Source organism: Nuphar pumila, chromosome 8, assembly GCF_984573655.1.
Source record: "Nuphar pumila chromosome 8, dmNupPumi1.hap1.1, whole genome shotgun sequence".
Lineage (NCBI taxonomy): Eukaryota > Viridiplantae > Streptophyta > Magnoliopsida > Nymphaeales > Nymphaeaceae > Nuphar > Nuphar pumila.
This window is the reverse complement of record NC_143256.1, coordinates 6101506-6120265: the sequence shown is the minus strand read 5'-3', so window position 1 is coordinate 6120265 and position 18760 is coordinate 6101506.

The following is an 18760-nucleotide window of genomic DNA, read 5'->3' as shown; positions in this document are numbered from 1 at the left end:
CAAAATCAAAGAATACCTTCTCTTGTGTTGTTTGGGCAGGGTTATGGTGACAATGAAACCCTCACATCTGTCATTTGAACTTCATTGTCCGTCCATAACCCTCGTTCTCACTCAAGAGCTCTCTAAACTCTTGATCAACCTTCCTTTTCGAACCATGGCTACTCAGTGATGATAATGAAGATAAGGATGAGCAACGGTTTCGCAAATGGACATGATTATGAAAATTGCAATTAGACCTACTGCTACCACTTGTTGATCACCCGATCGTGGCTCTTCCCCTCTCTATCTGACGTCCCCTATTGGCAGTTGCGGTCACAATCCCCATGACAGAATTGATTAAAGAATTACTGGCTCCCATGTCTACCTGCTTCATCATAAACCCTATAACACAAAAAAACCAAAAAAATAAAAGTTGATACAATGAAGAAAACACTAGATCACAAGAATCCAAAAAACAACAATTATCATGAGAAAAAAAAAACTAAAACCCTAAACCGAAGAAACCCTTGATGAAAATCCAACAAGAATACAGAGCAGAAAAGCCTTAATCCATGGAACACTCGGGAAATCCAATGAAGATATCTAAATCTGAGATAGATAGATATCTGGATGATAGAAACCCTAGGCGGGTGTGAAAACCTTGTGAAATAGGGAAAGGAGATAAAGGGAAGCAGACTCTAGAATCTCCAACATCATAGGTGTGAAAGTCTTAAGAGTCATGAAATGTGAATGCCTCGGCCGCAGCCATTCCTTCGCCGAAGTGAAGCTCGCTCAGCGCCGTGGCAGGAGACATGATTAGAGGTGCTCCTCATCGTTCACGCGACCGGAAACCCTCGCGTCCCCTCGTCAGAATCGGGGTCCCGTATGAGTTCGAAAGTCGAAAATAGCCATACTTTGAGAATTCCGAAAATGCTAAAAAGGTTTGTAAGGTGGAGTTCTTAATATACAAGTAAGCTTTGAACCTTAAGAGAGTCACTGCCTAGGAAGATCGAAAACAAAACAATAGAAAAAGAAATCTTAAAAGTAAAGAAATCTGACAATTCCAAAGACTAAAAAAAAAAATTATAAACTTTATTAATACTAAGACATTTTTGTGATAAATAAAATTAAAGGTCATAAATTCAATAATTTGGAAATTGAAGGAAAATAACCTTTAACGATCACCTACCATTGGCTAATGATTAAGGACATGCAAAACCGTCTAATAGTCACAATGCCCTATAAACTTTATATAAATGTATTTTTAAAGTCTTTCAAATGGCTAAACCATTCAAAAAAACAGAAATTTTAAAAACGACTTAGTCAAAGTGAACCTTAACACCTTACATGTGTCATGCACCGCTGCGAGAGCATGCGAAGTGCAAAGTATGTCATCAAAATACCATATTGCACTTCAAGCGCGCACACATGTGCACGTATGCGCTAACGGCATATCCATTCCTGTGTAAAGCATAGCAACGTCTGCAAGTCACCCTAACACACAAGGTTTACCAAATTGAAGAATAGAGAACAAACACTTTATTTAAACCACCAGAAAAGTTTCTCATTCTCAAATACGAGACTAAACATTTTCAAAGTACTTTTTGTGGGAAACAATAAATTACCAAAAACTTTATTTTGAAACTTTTTTCAACAATCTCCTACTAATTTCAAAGTATACTTGGCTTGCATAGAAAACCTATGCATTAGTGAGTGTTTGCAGGACTTGAACTCACACTTAGTGAAAAAAACCTAAATTAACCAAGGTGCTAAGTGGATTTACCTTAAACTTAGCTTCTTATATTGTTAACCGAGTTTTCAATCACACATAGGTTTTCAAAAGTTCAATTGTGGAGATTTCAAGTTAGCATATTTAGAGCCTTGTGATTGCCTAGATTCATGAGTGCTCTAGAGAATTGTCAATTCTCATAAAAAGCGGTTCACACTTCTACACTCACATAGCTAAGTTTTTCTAGGTGTTCTGTAACACACACCCTAGCCTTAAGGCCTATAAACTCATTAACAGTTATTAGCTCAACCCTCAGATTAGTTACAGCTCGTGAGCACACATCAGGAATGGGCTCACAGAAATATTCTCAATACCTGTTATTCATTAATTTATTTCTCATTGAACCTAGGCATGTGAGATCTCCAACGCTCTAAGTTGGGTATCCTTAGACGATGACTTAATTGGCTTAATTCTCATTCCCCTCGATATTTTACTTATAACATCTCTCGAAAGGCCTTTTATAAATGGGTTTGTCAAGTTTTGACATGACTTTACATATTTCAATTATATAATATTGTCATCAATCATTAGTCTTATAAAACTGTCTTAGATTGATATGTCTAAACTTCTCATTATATTTCATATTACCTACTTTACATATAGCTGATTGGCTATCACAAAACATTGAAATAACAGGTATGAGCTTCTCACCTAGTGAAATATTTACTAGCATATTCTTAAGTCATTTAATTTCTCTACAAGCAGATGCCAAAGCAATAAACTCAGATTTCATTATGGAATGAGTAATACATGTTTGTTTCTTAGACCCCCATGCAATTGCTCCTCCATCAAGGGTAAAAACCCAACCACTCATAGATTTGAAATCTTCAAATTCAGTGTTACCCTTCAATAATAGCAGAAAACTCAATATAATAGATTCTGTAGTCTAAAGTATGCTTAAGATATCTAAGAATCTTGTTCACAACATTTCAATGTTGATATTTATAATTATTATTATATCTACACACCTTATTCATTGCATAGGCTATATCAGGCATTCTGCATTTCATTGCATACATAAGACTACCTACAACACTGACATATTTTAATTCTTAAACACTTACACCATCATTAAGAGTCAATTTTAGATTTGGATCCTATGGAGTGCATGTGAGTGGACCATTAATATATCCATACTTTGCAAGATTTTTTTTAATATAATGTGATTGACATAATACAATGCCATTATTATTTTTCACAATTTTGATTCCTAAAATAACATTTGCAACACCCAAATCTTTCATACAAAACATGGAAGATAAAAATCTTTTTGGTTAGTTGACGCATTCACTATTAGAACCCAAAATAAGCATATCATCAACATATAAACAAATAATAATAATAAAATTATAATCAACTTTACTGTAGGCACATTTATCAATATTATGTATTTTAAAACCATTATTTACCAAAGAACTACAAAATTTTTCATACTATTACTTAGAGGTTTGCTTTAATTTATATAAGGATTTTTCAAGTTTGCAAACTTTGCGTTCTTGCCCTAGCATTGTAAAACCTTCAGGTTGCTCTATATATCGCTTTATCTAATTCTTCATTTAAAAAGGTTATTTTCGCGTTCATTTGATGGATTTCAAGCTTATATATGACAATTATGGCAATTAAAATTCTAATAGTAGATATTTTGGTTATAGGAGTAAAAATATCAAAATAATCAATACCTTTTTTTGTTTAAATTTTTTTGCAACTAAACAAGCTTTAAATTTATCAATTGTACCATTGACTTTTAATTTCTTTTTTAAAAGTCATTTATAGCCCAGAGTTTTGCAACCAATAGGTAAATCCACTAATTTCCAAACATTATTAGACATAATTGAGTCAATTTCATCATTTATAGCTTCTCTCCAAAAGGTAGCATCTAGAGAAGACGTAACCTCTTGAAAAGACATATGATCATTCTTAATTAGAAATGTATAAAAGACACAACTAAAATTATTTGGTTTTCTAATGCATTTATTGTGCCTAACTTTAGTTTCAGGTTCAACATCACAATTATTAGAATATTCAATAATGTCATTAATCGGATGTTCATCAACTACAGTATAACTACCATTAAGAAAAGAATCAAATGTATTTTTATGTTCTATAAAAGATGCATACCTAGATTCAATAATAACATTATTAGCAATATTCAGAAATCTGTATGTTTTACTATGTTCAATATATCCACCAAATGTACATTTAAATGTTTTAGGTTCAACCTTCTTTTTTTATTTTCTATAATTTTAACATATACTAAACAACCTCAAACACGAAAATAACTAAGATTAGGTTTCTTATCAAAACACAATTCATAAAGTGATTTATCAGATTTAGAATAAGAAAGTTGGTTTAGAATATAACAAGTAGTAAGTAGAGTCTCCCCACAAATTAAGATGTAAACCTGTATTAAGAGGCATAGCATTCGTCATTTTTACAAGTGTTCTGTTTTTTCTTTCTTCTATACCATTTTGTTTAGGAGTTTTAGGGGCAGTGAATTGATGAATAATACCATTATCTCTATAGAATTTATCAAATTCACCACCTAAGTATTCACCTCTTCTATTTGTTCCTAAATATACAATCTTGATTTTAAACTTATTTTGCACTTCAGCAAAATAAAAAACAAATTTGAAAAATACTTCAAATTTATATTTCATCAAATAAACATAATAGAATTTTGGGTAGTCATCTATAAAGGTAATAAAATATTTATTGCCACTATAACTCATAACATTATCCATCGTACACACATCTGAATGCACTAATTCAAGTAATTTATAATTATTTTCTACACTAGAAAATGAGAGTCTAATTAGCTTAGCTTAAATGCATGTCTCGTACTTATGATTATGTTCTATTTTGACATGACAAGAAAGCATGCCAAAATTATTCACATTATGAATGCAATGAGAATTAATATTTTCTAATCATGAATGCCAAAGAAAATATGAGGCAATCGTATAAACAGAACTAACAGATTCATTTATGCTCATCTTGAACATACCACTAGTGGTAAATCCTTTTCCTACAAAGATTTTTCCTTTGGTCACAATTACAATTCTAGACTCAATAACAATTTTAAAACCATTTCGCGATAGTAGATCTGCAAAGATTAAATTTTTATGAATTTTTGGAGTATAGTGGACATTTTTAAGTGTTAAAACTTTTCCGGAGGCGAACTTAATTTTCACACTCCCTTTTTTCAGCACTTTAGTTGAGAAAGAGTTTCCCATAAAGAGATTATAACCCCCCCCCCCTCCACTACTTCATACGACTTAAGCAAGTTCTTGTTGTTTGCCACATGAACGGTGCTTCTAGTATCTAGGTACCAATCTTTATTCACAACCACCATGAAGGTTTCAGAAATTACAGCAACAAGTCACTCCTCTAACTCATTTGGCTTGAGGACAATCCTCTTTCGTTCTCTGCATTCTCTAGCAAAATTATCCAACTTGCCATAAACATAACATCTGATTTTCTTTTTATCAGTTAGCTTTTTCCTTTCACAAAATTCTTTTTGTTTTTTTGGGTTTTCATGATTTTTCCACTCCTCTAACTAATAATATTCACTTTAGGATAACCCTCTTTAGGACTCAAATTTTTTTTGTCACGAAAATGAGTCTCCTTCTCAATTCAGATGTCCTTAAGAAGACCATCTAAAGTGATTTTCTCATTTTTATATTTTAGGTGATTTCTATATTTTTTCAAAAATCAGGTAGTTTCTTAATGATAACCGCAACTTGGAAGTCATCATCAAGATACATACCTTCTCTCTTGATCTTATAAGCCAATATTTGCATTTCATGAATTTGATCAAGTATAAGCTTATCATCAACAATAGAAAAATTAATATACTAGTCTACGATAAACCCTTTATTACCAATGTCTTATGCATTATACTTGATCTCCAAAGCATTCTACAATTTTCTAGCTAACTTCAAAGTTGAATACAAGTCAAAGAGAGAATCGACTAAAGTGTTCAGGATGTGCACTTTGCATAGGTAGTTGTCTGTGTATCACTTATCTCACTCTTTTTTTTGTTCTTCTATCTCAACTCTCAACTTCTCCAACAACAATAGGGGGACAAGACTTTTTGAGGACATAGTCGATGTGCAACTTGAACTACAAGAAAGAAACCTTCAATTGCCACTGCTTAAAGTTTGACTCATCAAATTGATTGAGTTTCTCAAGGTTATAGCTCAACAAATTGATAAAATTGGATGTCGAACCAGAGGCCATATTGAAGTTTTAAAATTGTTGGAACAAGTGGTGACCAAAAACAAGATTTAGAAAAATTGAGATCTCAAGCCTAGAGGTATGTTCTTAAGATCGTTATTTGTAGAACGTCAATCGCTCCACTTTGAGAATTTTGAAAATAAGAAAAGAGTTTGTTCACGACTGAGTTCTCAGGATACATCTAGGCTTGAACCTCAAGAGAGTCGTTGCTTTGCAAGTTTAGGTGACCTCTCCCACACTTGAACTTGGCAAGCCAAATCGAGAATAAAAGAATAGAAAAAGTAAGCTTGAGAATCAAAAAATATGATGATCATTAAGACGGAAAAAGAAAAAATTTAGACTTTAAAAAGGCCAAGTCGGTTTTGTGATAAATGAAATTAAAGGTCATAAATTCAATGGTTTAAAAATTGGACAAAAATGACCTTGAACGGTCACCTACATTTGACTAATGATCAAGGACCTTTAAAACCGTCCAACAGTCACAATGCCCCATAAACGCTATATAAATATATTTTTAAAGTATTTCAAACAACCAAACCATTCAAAAACAGAAAGTCAAAAGATGGCTTGGTAAAAGCGGACATCAGCACCTCACATGCGCCTTGCGCCACTGTGAGCGTGCCCATCAAAATGTCACATTGCACCTCAAGCGCCCTTACGTGTGTGCGTGCATGAATGGTGTGTTTGTTCCTGTGTGAAGTGCAACAACATCCGCAAGTCACCCTAACACACAAGGTTTACCAAAGTAAAGAATATAGAACAAACAATATATTTAAACCACCAGAAAAAATTCTCCCTCTTAGATATGGGATTAAACATTTTCAAAGCACTTTTGGTGGGAAACAATAAATCATCAAAAACTTTATTTTGAAACTTTTTCTAACAGAGCGAAGGATCATGAGAGACAAAAGGTGGCAAACATAGGAAGCATGCCGACAGATTTCGCTGACATCCCACCGGAAACTCATCAACGAAGAGAGAGAGAGAGAGAGAGAGAGAGAGAGAGAGAGAGAGAGAGAGAGAGAGAGAGAGATGGTATTTTTTCCCTCCCGTCTTGTCTCGAATCATCTCTTTATTTTTTTTATTTGGTAGGTCGGGTTTCTAGTGATGGTCTTGACCGTAACTATAGTTATAAGCCTAATAGTGATGAACTATAGTTTGTCACTATTTCCCTATTTTCTTGTAGTGTGAAGATCCTAAATTCAAGGATTGTAAGGGTGGCAAATATCTAAATGTCACAAGAAATCAAGTAGAGACTCTAGTAATGGTGGGCTTTATCGATAGAGACTATCCTATGCCAAGCTCAACCATGCAGTCACAAGGACATTGTTCTGAGTTGTTTGGTAAGGTTCATTGTGATTTGTGAGGACCAAGTACCATGCAGCCCTAAATTTCTAGTGTGGAGGAAGTCAGATGACTAGATAACCATGACCCTATCCTTATGGCTAGATAACCAAGACCCTGTATGAGGAAGTCCTGAGGCTAGTGGTCAGACTATAGACGTCCAAGTAGGCATAGAATGCCTTAGTCACTGTTTTTGCTCATGAATTATAGGAAAGATAATTCTTGCTGACTCAAAGACTTCAATCTCATCGTAAGCAAGACTTTTTGATGAATGAATATATTTGAACTTTAAAAAATATGTGGTTTTTTGAAAGAGATGAATTGGTTGCCTTAGGCGAGCCAGCTGAGGATGCTAGCATGGTTTTTTGGGTCCTTCATTACAACAATGCTTAAGCCACCCAAACATATCATGCTGCTTATGTGGGTCAAAGAGTCAACAACCTAACAAACAAAATCAACAGTTTAGTTCAAAAGAGCGTGAGTTTACCCATCCATTGTCTTTATCCACTTACTCGCTATCTTTTTCTCAAGACAAGCTATTTTTTATGAGTATGTTCTTCCTTATAAAAATTTGAGAAAATTGTTTTCTTCATCCCAAAGCAATGGTGAGGTTGTGAGTTTTTCTAAATGGGAAAATAGTAAGGGTCAAAGAACTCAAGATGACAATCATGATAATCAATTAGATCTTATTTGATCTATAAATTGTCAGTGATGAGCCAATGGTCCCATAATAATTAGCCCAAATCCGATGAGATCTGATTGGATCGATCAATTGTTAGTAATGAGCCTTGGTCTCATGATGAGGTGACCCCTAGAAGTAATCAAGCCCAACCAACTAATGTTGATCATAAAGATCAGGTCCAACCTATCATTGCTGACCAGGAAGTCACATGTTAGAAATTGGCCCTAGGGAGAAACATATTCTATAAAAGAGTCAAGGGAGCAACAAGAGTGCACATCTTAAACACAAATAGGTAAAAAAAAGGGAGGGTCAGCTTAGCTGGGGCACGATCACTGCTTGGACCTCAATATGTAGGTTTGTCTTGAGCTCGATGATGGACGTACCAATAAGCGACTCTTAGGACCAGCTTGTCATTAGGTTAGTCAGTCGCTCAAACTCAGCTTGGTATTCCATGATATTGCCCTGTTGACGGATCTTGGACAATGTCACATAATGGTTGGCATATGCAGAAGGCCCAAAATGTATTACCAGTGCCCTTAAAAAGACTTCACAAGGAAGATTACCTATTTAGGTCTTGATGCAGTGGTACCATCGTATTGCCTCACCTTCTAGATGAATAGAAGCGAAGGTGACTCGGTCTTTCTCAGGCATTTTAGAAATCTTGAGGTATTGCTCAGCAAGGAAAAAACCAGTTGGTAGGATAATCTCTTGTGAACTTGGGGAAGTCCAACTTAGGTAAATGATCCTTGAGTGAATCCATTGTATGTGTCATGACTACCTGACCCTTCGGGATGTCTGAAGCTGCTTCTCTTTGCCTTATGGTTTTACATATTGTCCAAGATTCATAGTACCTACTGGAATCTTTCATCCAGCTTTCCATTCAAGGCCCTGATTTCATTCTGCATTGCATTGAATATTTCATTAACTTATCTTTCACAACCCTGAATCTTTGTACAAATCTCTTCAATATGTTCTTGAGTTCCCGTTATCAAGCAGATTCAAAATTAGTACAAGAGAATCAACAAGAATCATAAGAATGGCATTGGACCACCCCTAATAAAAAATGTGAAGAGCGTGGGCTCTTGTTGGTGTAGAAGAAAATTTGATGATGCACCATGAATGCAAATCTTGCTCATTTTGGTATGCAAGAAATCCACACTTTGATACCATTGTTAGAACCTGGCCCTAGGGAGAAATGGATTCTATAAAGGGGCAATAAGAGGGTATGTCTTAAATACAAATAGGAAAAGAAAATGAAGGTTCAATTGACCTAGGGCATGATTCCCAAGGCAAGACGCAAGCATAGTAGGAGGTTCTGCGAGTTATGTTTGAGACATGTGGAGGGAGACTCATAATCTCTCAAGCCGTAAATAAATTTCAAAAGCACAATGTCCTTGTTCTCTTGCGACTTACAGTGTACAGTTGCGCTTAGAGTCTGTTTTGCTTTTGTTGAGTCTGATGTAAGCTGCCCGGTTCAGGTGAATCAATACCCCGAAGGGGCAGTCCGTATACTTGAACTGTAATAGCCTGCGGGCAAAATTGTGAATGAAGTAAATGCGTTGAGCTTTCTTTTGTTCACCCTCATTGTGATTGCTTCTTGTGATTGCAATTTCTCTCCCTCTATTCTCTCTTGCTCTCTTGCACTCTGATTACAAGCTTCCGCGATCAACAAGCGAGCTGACGAGTAGGCTTGCGGCGGTGAGGAAGGACTGTCGCGCCGCACTGGCCCATTGAAGGAAATAGGCCCGTGACAAGTGGTACCAGAGCCCGTTCTCGTGTTGGGGAAGAGACTCCGGAGTCTGTGTCGACAGACACGCCGACAGACTGCGATTTGTGAGCAAGACATCGTGGCGCCTTATCAAAACTTGCGCAACACCAAAGGCAAGGCAGTTGCTGAAGCTGAGGAGATGGGTTCACCTCGGGGCCAAGAAAAGTTGGTTGCAACTGTTAACAAGCTGGTGGAAGAGGTGACTTCGCATGATGAAGCGATTTCACGCGCATGTGAATCATTCAATGGACTGAATGATGTGGTGGCGAGACTGCAAGAGCAGGTATCCTTATTAATGGGGCAGGTCACTTCGTTGACGACTACAGTGGCCGACTTGCAGACTGAAGTAGGGGAGCTTCAGTTGAAGAACCGTACGTTGCAGCAGGCGATGACCCTAAATGGCAGAAATGGTGAGAGGCCATCAAGGATTGATGTGCCAAGACCCACAAAATTCAATGGTTCTCGTGACAGCAAGGCCATTGAGAACTTCTTGTTCCAAGTAGAAGACTACTTGGATATCCAAAATGTGACCCTCGAAGATCTGAGGATTAAGGCTGCAGCGGCCTTACTTGATGAAGATGCTATCGCTTGGTGGAGGCGGAAGCGCAATGACATGAAGAGGGGTCAATGTGTGATAGACACCTTTAATGACTTCAAAGTGGAGTTGCGCAACTACTTCATGCCAAGAAATGCGCAGAGGTAGGCTTACCGGATGGTTCGTGAGCTCAAACACATTGGTTTGTTGCAAGACTATGTCAGAACGTTCCAGAAGCTTATGCTGGAGATACCTAACATGCCAGAAGACGACATACTCAACTGGTTCATTGTGGGACTTCAGCCATGGGCACAGTCTGAAGTGAAAAGGAGTAACCCCTGTATTTTGGAGGATGCATATGTGGCGGCAGAGCGCTTAGTTGACACTTAGCGCAAGCCTTTCACCCCATCAACCAAAGTTGGGAAGAAGCCTGACCACAGAGGCAAGAAGGATGAACAACGCAATGATAAAGGTGAGGCGTCGACACACCATCAATCCGAAAAGAAGCAGAACTTCACAAAGCATAACAACAGTAAAAAATGTGCGGTTGTGACATGTTGGTTCTGCGGCGATAGACATATCGCCAGGCAGTGCCCAAAGCGCCTTGTAAAGGACGACAAGCAAGCCAATGTTGCACGGGAAGAATGCAGCGATATTGAATGCAGTGACACTGAGACCATGCAACCAAGGATGGGGGCCATGCGATCGATTAACGCAGCTAGAAGTTGCATAGCTAAAAACATGCAGGTCAGTAAGGAACTTATATACGTAGAAGTCATTATGAATGGAAAGTCTACTTCAGCTATGATAGACTCTGGGGCCACACACAACTTTGTCTCGCGGGAAGAGGCAGAGCGATTGGGCTTGAAAACTGGGCCAAAGCAGAGGACTATCAAAACAGTAAACTCTGAGGCCAAGCCCATCCTTGGTGAAGCAAGAGATGTGGCTACTCAAGTGGGGAGTTGGGTCGGCAAAGTCAACTTCTCTATGGTGCCCCTAGACGATTTCAAGGTGATTCTGGGTATGGAGTTTCTGCGAAGCCAGAATGTTATGATGCTGCCAAAGTTTAACACGTTGACGATCATGGGGTCAGACATGTCCCACACAGTGCAGTGCCTTACGCAGAAAGGCAAGTCTTCAGTGTTATCGACAATGCAACTGAAGAAGGGTGTCAAGCATGGAGAACAGACATTCTTAGTTGCAGTGCGAGCAGATGAAGGGAAGGTAGAAGCAATAGTGTCACCGACCCTAGCCCCACTATTGGAGGAGTTTCGGGGGGTGATGCCTCCAGAATTGCCAAAGCGTCTTCAGCCAAGACGTGAGGTCGACCACAAGATTGAGTTGACCCTGAGAGCGAAGCCTCCCGCAATGGTTCCATACCGTATGGGGCCAACTGAACTGAAGAAGCTGCGCAGACATCTAGATGAGATGTTGGACGCAAGCATTGTTCGTCCATCAAAAGCCCTATTTGGTGCCCCAGTCCTTTTTCAGATGAAACATGATGGCTCTAAACGGTTATGTGTGGATTATCGTGCTCTGAATAAGGTCACGGTGAAGAACAAGTACCCATTGTCATTGATAGCGGACTTGTTCGATCAGCTAGGCAGTGCCCATATCTTTTCCAAGCTAGATCTGCGATAGGGTTACTAGCAGGTGATGATTGCCGAAGGTGATGAGCCGAAAACAACTTGTGTCACCCGCTATGGTGCTTGCAAATTTCTAGTAATGCCATTCGGGTTGATAAATGCTCCAACCACGTTCACGACTTTAATGAACCAGATCTTCTACCCTTACTTAGACAAGTTTGTGGTAGTCTACCTGGATGATATCGTGATCTACAGCAGTAACATGGAGGAACATGTCGGGCACTTGCGAACAGTGTTTCAGGTGCTGAAGGAGAATGACCTCTGTGTCAAACGAGAGAAGTGTCTTTTCGGGCAGAAGGAGATCAGCTTCCTTGGCCATGTTGTGGCGCGTGGTGTGCTGCGTGTGGATGGGCAGAAGATAAAGGCCATCCAGGAGTGGGTTCCACCAAGCAAAGTGCCAGAATTGCGGTCATTCCTCGGTTTGACAAACTATTATCGGTGTTTCATCGAAGGTTATTCCCTCAGTGTTGCACCCCTCACAGATTTGTTAAAGAAGAATCGGGTATAACTCTGGACAAGAGTGTGCCAAGATGCCTTCGATGGCTTAAAGAAAGCCTTAGTGAGGGAGTCAGTGCTGTGACTGTCTGATCATTCGAGACCCTTTGAAGTCCACACTGATGCCTCAGACTTTGCCATTGGCGGAGTTATTATGCAAGATGGTCATCCGATCGCATATGAGAGTCGCGAGCTGAAAGATGCAGAGAGGTGTTACACAGTGCATGAACGTGAGATGACTGCCATTGTGTATTGCCTCAGGACCTAGCGACACTACCTTTTGAGTGGCGAGTTCGTCGTCAAGACGGACAATGTGGCCACGAGCTATTTTCAGACGCAAAAGAAGTTGACTTCTAAACAAGCTCGATGGCAGATGTTTTTGACTGAGTTTGACTTTGCCTTGGAGTACAAGGTTGGAAAGACCAATGTTGTGGCAGATGCCCTGACCCGTAGGGCTGAACTGGTAGCTGCACGCGTGGAGCCTTCTGAAGTGCATTTGGAGGGTGTATTACTGAGCCGCATCCGCGAGGGTACGCAGCAGGATCCGACCGCACAACATCTTTTTTTTCTGACGCAGGCAGAAAAGACTCGACAATTTTGGCTACAGGATGGCCTCCTCGTAACAAAAGGAGGACGTATCTTTGTACCACGATGGGGAAGCCTTCACCGAGAGCTACTCAAGGAGTGCCATGATACACTATGGGCCGACCATTCTGGTCAGGAACAGACCTTAGCACTCCTTGAGCGCAGCTACTATTGGCCACAGATGAGAGACGACGTTGAGGGGTATGTGCGAACATGCCTCATCTGCCAGCAAGATAAGGGGACAAACTAGAAGGCTGCCGGTCTTCTTGAGCCTCTACCAATTCCAGAACGTCCTTGGGATAGCATCTTCATGGACTTTATTGTTAGTCTGCCGAAGGTAGAGAGCCTCAGTTCTATTTTGGTTGTGGTGGATCGTTTCTCAAAGTATGCCACCTTCATCCCAGCTTCCAAGGAGTGCCCTGTAGAGAAGACTGCAGGGTTATTCGTAAAGCATGTGGTGAAGCACTGGGGCATACCGAAGAGCATTGTGAGTGATCGCGATGCTCGCTTCACGAGCAAGTTCTGGCGTGAAGTATTTCGGCTACTTGACTCTGAGTTGATGTTTTCAACAAGCTTCCATCCGAAGACAGATGGGCAGACATAGCACATCAACGGGATACTGGAGCAGTACCTTAGGCACTTTGTTAGTGTCAATCAGAAAAATTGGGTGAAGCTCCTTAATGTGGCACAATTTTGTTATAATCTGCAGAAGAGCGAGTCTTCAGGCCACAGTCCGTTTGAGATAGCCACGGGGCAGCAGCCACTGACCCCGCATACTCTTGCCACACAAGAAAAGGGAAGGCCATCATTCACCTATCAGTTTGTCCGCGACTGGCACGAGCAAAATGAGTTGGCGAAGGCATTCTTACACAAAGCGGCAAAGAGAATAAAGAAGTGGGCGGACAAACATCGTCGGCCCGCAGGGTTCCAAGTTGGGGACCAAGTGTTGGTGAAGTTATATTCTGGTCGCATAGGCATCTTCTGCGGGCAGCACCGCGGACTACTCAGAAAGTATGAGGGACCCTTTACCATCACAAAGAAGGTGGGCAAGCTGGCATACAAGCTAGAGTTGCCCCCAGACTTCAAGGTGCACCCGGTGTTCCACGTGTGCAACCTCAAGCAGTTCCATCCAAATGATGGAGACCCGGAACGCAGTGTGCCACAATGCGCTCCCATCATACAGAGGGCCCCGACAGCACAACGAGCCGAGAAGCACCTCAGTCAGATCCTTCGCCACAAGGTCAACTACTTGGGACAAGCGAAGAAATACTTGGTGCAGTGGGAGGAAACAACGGAATCAACGTGGGAGCCTGCATTTCGAATGAACAGTCGCTACTCGGCTGAAGTCAGGGCTTACCACGAATCAGATGGCGCCGAGGACGGCGCATGATTTGAAGGGAGGAACATGTTCTCTTGTGACTTACTGTGTACAGTTGCGCTTAGAGTCTGTTTTGCTTTTGTTGAGTCTGATATAAGCTGTCCGGTTCAGGTGAATCAATACCCCGAAGGGACAGCCCGTATACTTGAACTGTAATAGCCTGCGGGCAAAATTGTGAATGAAGTAAATGCGTTGAGCTTTATTTTGTTCACCCTCATTGTGATTGCTTCTTGTGATTGCAATTTCTCTCCCTCTATTCTCTCTTGCTCTCTTGCACTCTGATTACAAGCTTCTGCGATCGGCAAGCGAGCTGACGAGTAGGCTTGCGGCAGTGAAGAAGGACCGTCGCGCCGCGCTAGCCCATTGAAGGAAATAGGCCTGTGGCAGTCCCACTAAGAAGTATAATTAAATCAAGAAACCAATAAGATAAGAATCTTAATCCAAGAATCCCCATAAACCAAGAAGCATGAAATAACAAGAATCCTAACTAATCCAAAAATCAAGAATCTAAAGATGGCTAAACGCCCTCCAAGGCTGGCGGACTGAGGCTCTTGGGCGGGTCTGCATCCTAGACAGGGTCAGGTCTGGGTCAGTTAGTAATACCACGATAGAGCCAGATGATAATATGAATCCTTCTCATGTTGAACCTAATTCAATCGGATTCTGCAGTCAAGCTTGTGAAAACCTCATAAGAGTCATTGAATGGTGGCCATATTGAAAGATGGAATAGTTAAACCAAATCCAAAGTATTTTGTGGTTTTGACTATTCCACTTGAACCTAAAGGAGTTAAAGAAGCTCATAAACACCCAGGATGGGTTAGAGCAATGGAAGAAGAAATATTGCTCGTGTCGAATCACACATGAGAATTGGTTCCCAGAACTAAGGAAATGAATATTAGAAGAACAAAATAGGTTTATAAAACCAAACTCAAGAGTAATGATAATATGGAAAGATTAAAAGCAAAGCTTGTTGCTAGAGGGTTTAACCAACTACCGGGCATGGACTTTTTGAAAATGTTAACTTCAATCATTAAACCTGCTATCATCAGAATTGTTCTTACTATGTTGTTGTGCACGGATGGGATACTTGGAAACTTGACCTTAAAAATATCTTTCTTCATGGTTACTTGGATCAAACTATGTTCATAGAACAACCACTAGGTTTTATTGATCAGGAGAAACCAAATCATGTATAAAAATGAGCTCTTTATGGGCTCGCAAGCTCCTAGGATCCGATATCATCGCTTCAACAAATTTTTATTATTTATGGGATTCCACTCTAGCATTGTTGATTCATCACTATTTACTTGTCAAAATAAAAGAGGCATTTTTATTCTGCTTCTTTATGTTGATGATATAATTCTTATGGGTAGCAATTCAAGTTTCATTTAGGAATTTATAGACCAAAGTCAGATAATAATTTAGTATGAATGACCTTGGTTTTTTTACATTTCTTTCTTGGCATTGAAGTTCACAAATTTTTTTGGAGGATTGTATTTAAATTGAAAAAGATATGCATATGAACTTCTTGATAAAGCATAAATGATAGGTGCTCACAACTCCTATGATTTCCAATTTAAGACCTATCAAAGATGGGGAAGTTCGTTTTTCAGATCAAACGTTGTACAAAAGCTTAGTTAGAGGACTTCAGTATTTAACTTTTACCATACCTGATATATCTTTCAGTGTTAATTACGTGAGTCAGTTTATGTAAAATCCAACAATTTTCATTTTCAAATGGTTAAAAGAATTCATTATGTTCATGGAACACTAAACTTGGGAATTCATCTTTTAGCACAGTCTTCTCTTGAGTTGTATGCTTTTCATATGTCAATTGGGCTGATTGCCCGCTCACCAAAAAAGCCACCTTAGGGTACTCTACCTTCTTAGGTGTTAACTGGATCTCTTGGGAGTGCTAAGAAGCGATCATTTGTGGCTCATTTTAGTTCTAAGGTAGAATATAAGGTCATGGCCTCGGCCACTACAGAATTAATTTGGTTAACATTCATCTTACATGATCTTGGTGTGTATCTAGCTAAACCACTCTTGCTCATGTTGTGATAACTAATTATTTGCCATACAAGTTTAGACAAAGTGGGTGTTCTACTCTAAAATGAAACGTGTGAAAATTGATTACCACTTTGTTTCTAAAAAAGTGGCTCACAGATTATTAGAGACCATATATGTGCCTTCAAAGAACCAAGTAGCTGATATCTTTACTGAGGCTTTGGCTAAACAAGATTTTGAAAAATTAAGAAGCAAATTTGAACTTTAAATCCAACTCAGGTCAAGTTTGAGGGGGGCTGATGGAGATAAGATCAGAAAATATTGTAACGCCGCAGACAGAAGATCTAATGAGCATGCAGATAACTACATCAGGAAGGATAAGATAACCATGCTGATTTGGAAGGATCAAATCAAGGACCTAATGGGATTGTCTCCAACAGAGTTTATCTTGAAGATCCTAAATTCAAGGATGATAAGGGTGGCAAATATCTAAATGTTACAAGAAATCAAGGAGAGACTCCAGTAACTCAAGTGAAGAAGATCTCATCCTCATCTGTAAAAAAATCTAAGTTATAAATTAAAATGTTTGTTTATGATCTACGTAATTCTCATGAAAATGTTTGTTTCATCCTCAGAAAGAGTTCAGTTCCATTCATCCCCTATGTCAACCCTATCTTCATACCCCATCTTGGCATCTCACTGATGCAAGCTATTTTGATCAAATCTACCTCATAGATATGATCTACGTAATTCACTTTAGTGAATATAAATATTTTAATCACTAAAATACGACCTTTGTATAGGAGTTTATGTTGATTAAAAAATCAACAGCTATAAAACATGCTAAAATTTGTTGATTTAAAGTCTTTTTGTTTTTATTAAAAAAGTGCAATCCAAAGGTTGATTCCTATCAAATTGTCCATACAGAATCCATCTATGTGATCAAATTTGATCAAAACAACTTGCGCCAATGAGATCCTGAATGGGGTATGATGATGGGGATGACGGGGAATGAGTGTAACCGAACTCCAAAAAGAGGCTATGAAAGACCTCTTTCATAAGGATAAAACAAATACCCTCTTAATCCCGTGTTTATTTTAATATGTGTATCAGTATGCACAATTGTTGTTGAGAATAAATTAAACTTGAATAAGAGTCTTCTAGAATTATTGAGTATGTACAAGCTTCTAAGAGTCTTCTAGAATTATTGAGCATGTACAAGTCTCTAAGAGTCTTCTAGAGTTATTAAATAGGTACAAGTTTCTAAGAGTCTCTTCTAGAATTATTGAGTATGTACAAGTCTCTAAGAGTCTTCTAGAGTTATTAAATAGGTACAAGTTTCTAAGAGTCTCTTCTAGAATTATTGAGTATGTACAAGTTTCTAAGAGTCTTCTAGAGTTATTAAATAGGTACAAGTTTCTAAGAATCTTTTGGAGTCTCAATACATCTAGAAAGGTCTTAATAGTGCTATAAAAGCCTAGTCTAAGAGTCATTGTAGGTATCAAAGTGTGAAGAGCCTTTTTGAGTAAAAGTATTAGAAGTCATTCTCCATAATTGTTCTCAACTTTTCTCTCCATTTTCTATTTTATTCCCTTCAAATTGGTATTAGAGCTTTGTTCGATTAAAATGAGCAACTCTATTCCTCTTCCTTTCATCCCTCAATTAGCCAAAGAAAATTACGGCAATTGGAGTATCCAAATGAAAGCTATTCTTGGATCTCAAGAATTGTGGGAGATAGTCGAAAAAGGCTATGTTGAAGTTGAAAATGAAGAAGAAATGTCACAGGCTCAAAGAGAGAGTCTAAAAGCGTCAAGAAAGAAAGATAAGAAAGCTCTTGTGGTAATCTACCAAGGAGTAACCTCAAATGAAGTCGCTTTTGAGAAGATTGCGTGTGCTACTTCCTCAAAGCAAGCATGGGAGATTTTGGAAAGTTCATTTAAAGGAGGTGAAAAGGTAAAAAGGGTTCGTTTGCAAACTCTTCGAGGTGAGTTTGAATGTTTGCACAAAACGGAGTCAGAATCAGTTTCTGATTATTGTTCACGAGTATTATCTATAGTTAACCAATTAAAAAGAAATGGTGAAACTATGGATGATGTTTGTGTTATTGAGAAAATTCTTCGTTCTTTGGATTCAAAATTTGACTACATTGTGGTAGCCATTGAAGAATCAAAGGACTTGAATTCCATGACCATTGATGAACTTACGGGCTCGTTGCAAGCTCATGAAGAAAGGCTAATAAAAAAGAAGAAAGAAGTAGTTTTGGATCAAGCACTCCAGTCGAAATTGTCTCTAAATGAGAAGGAGAATTTCAAAAAT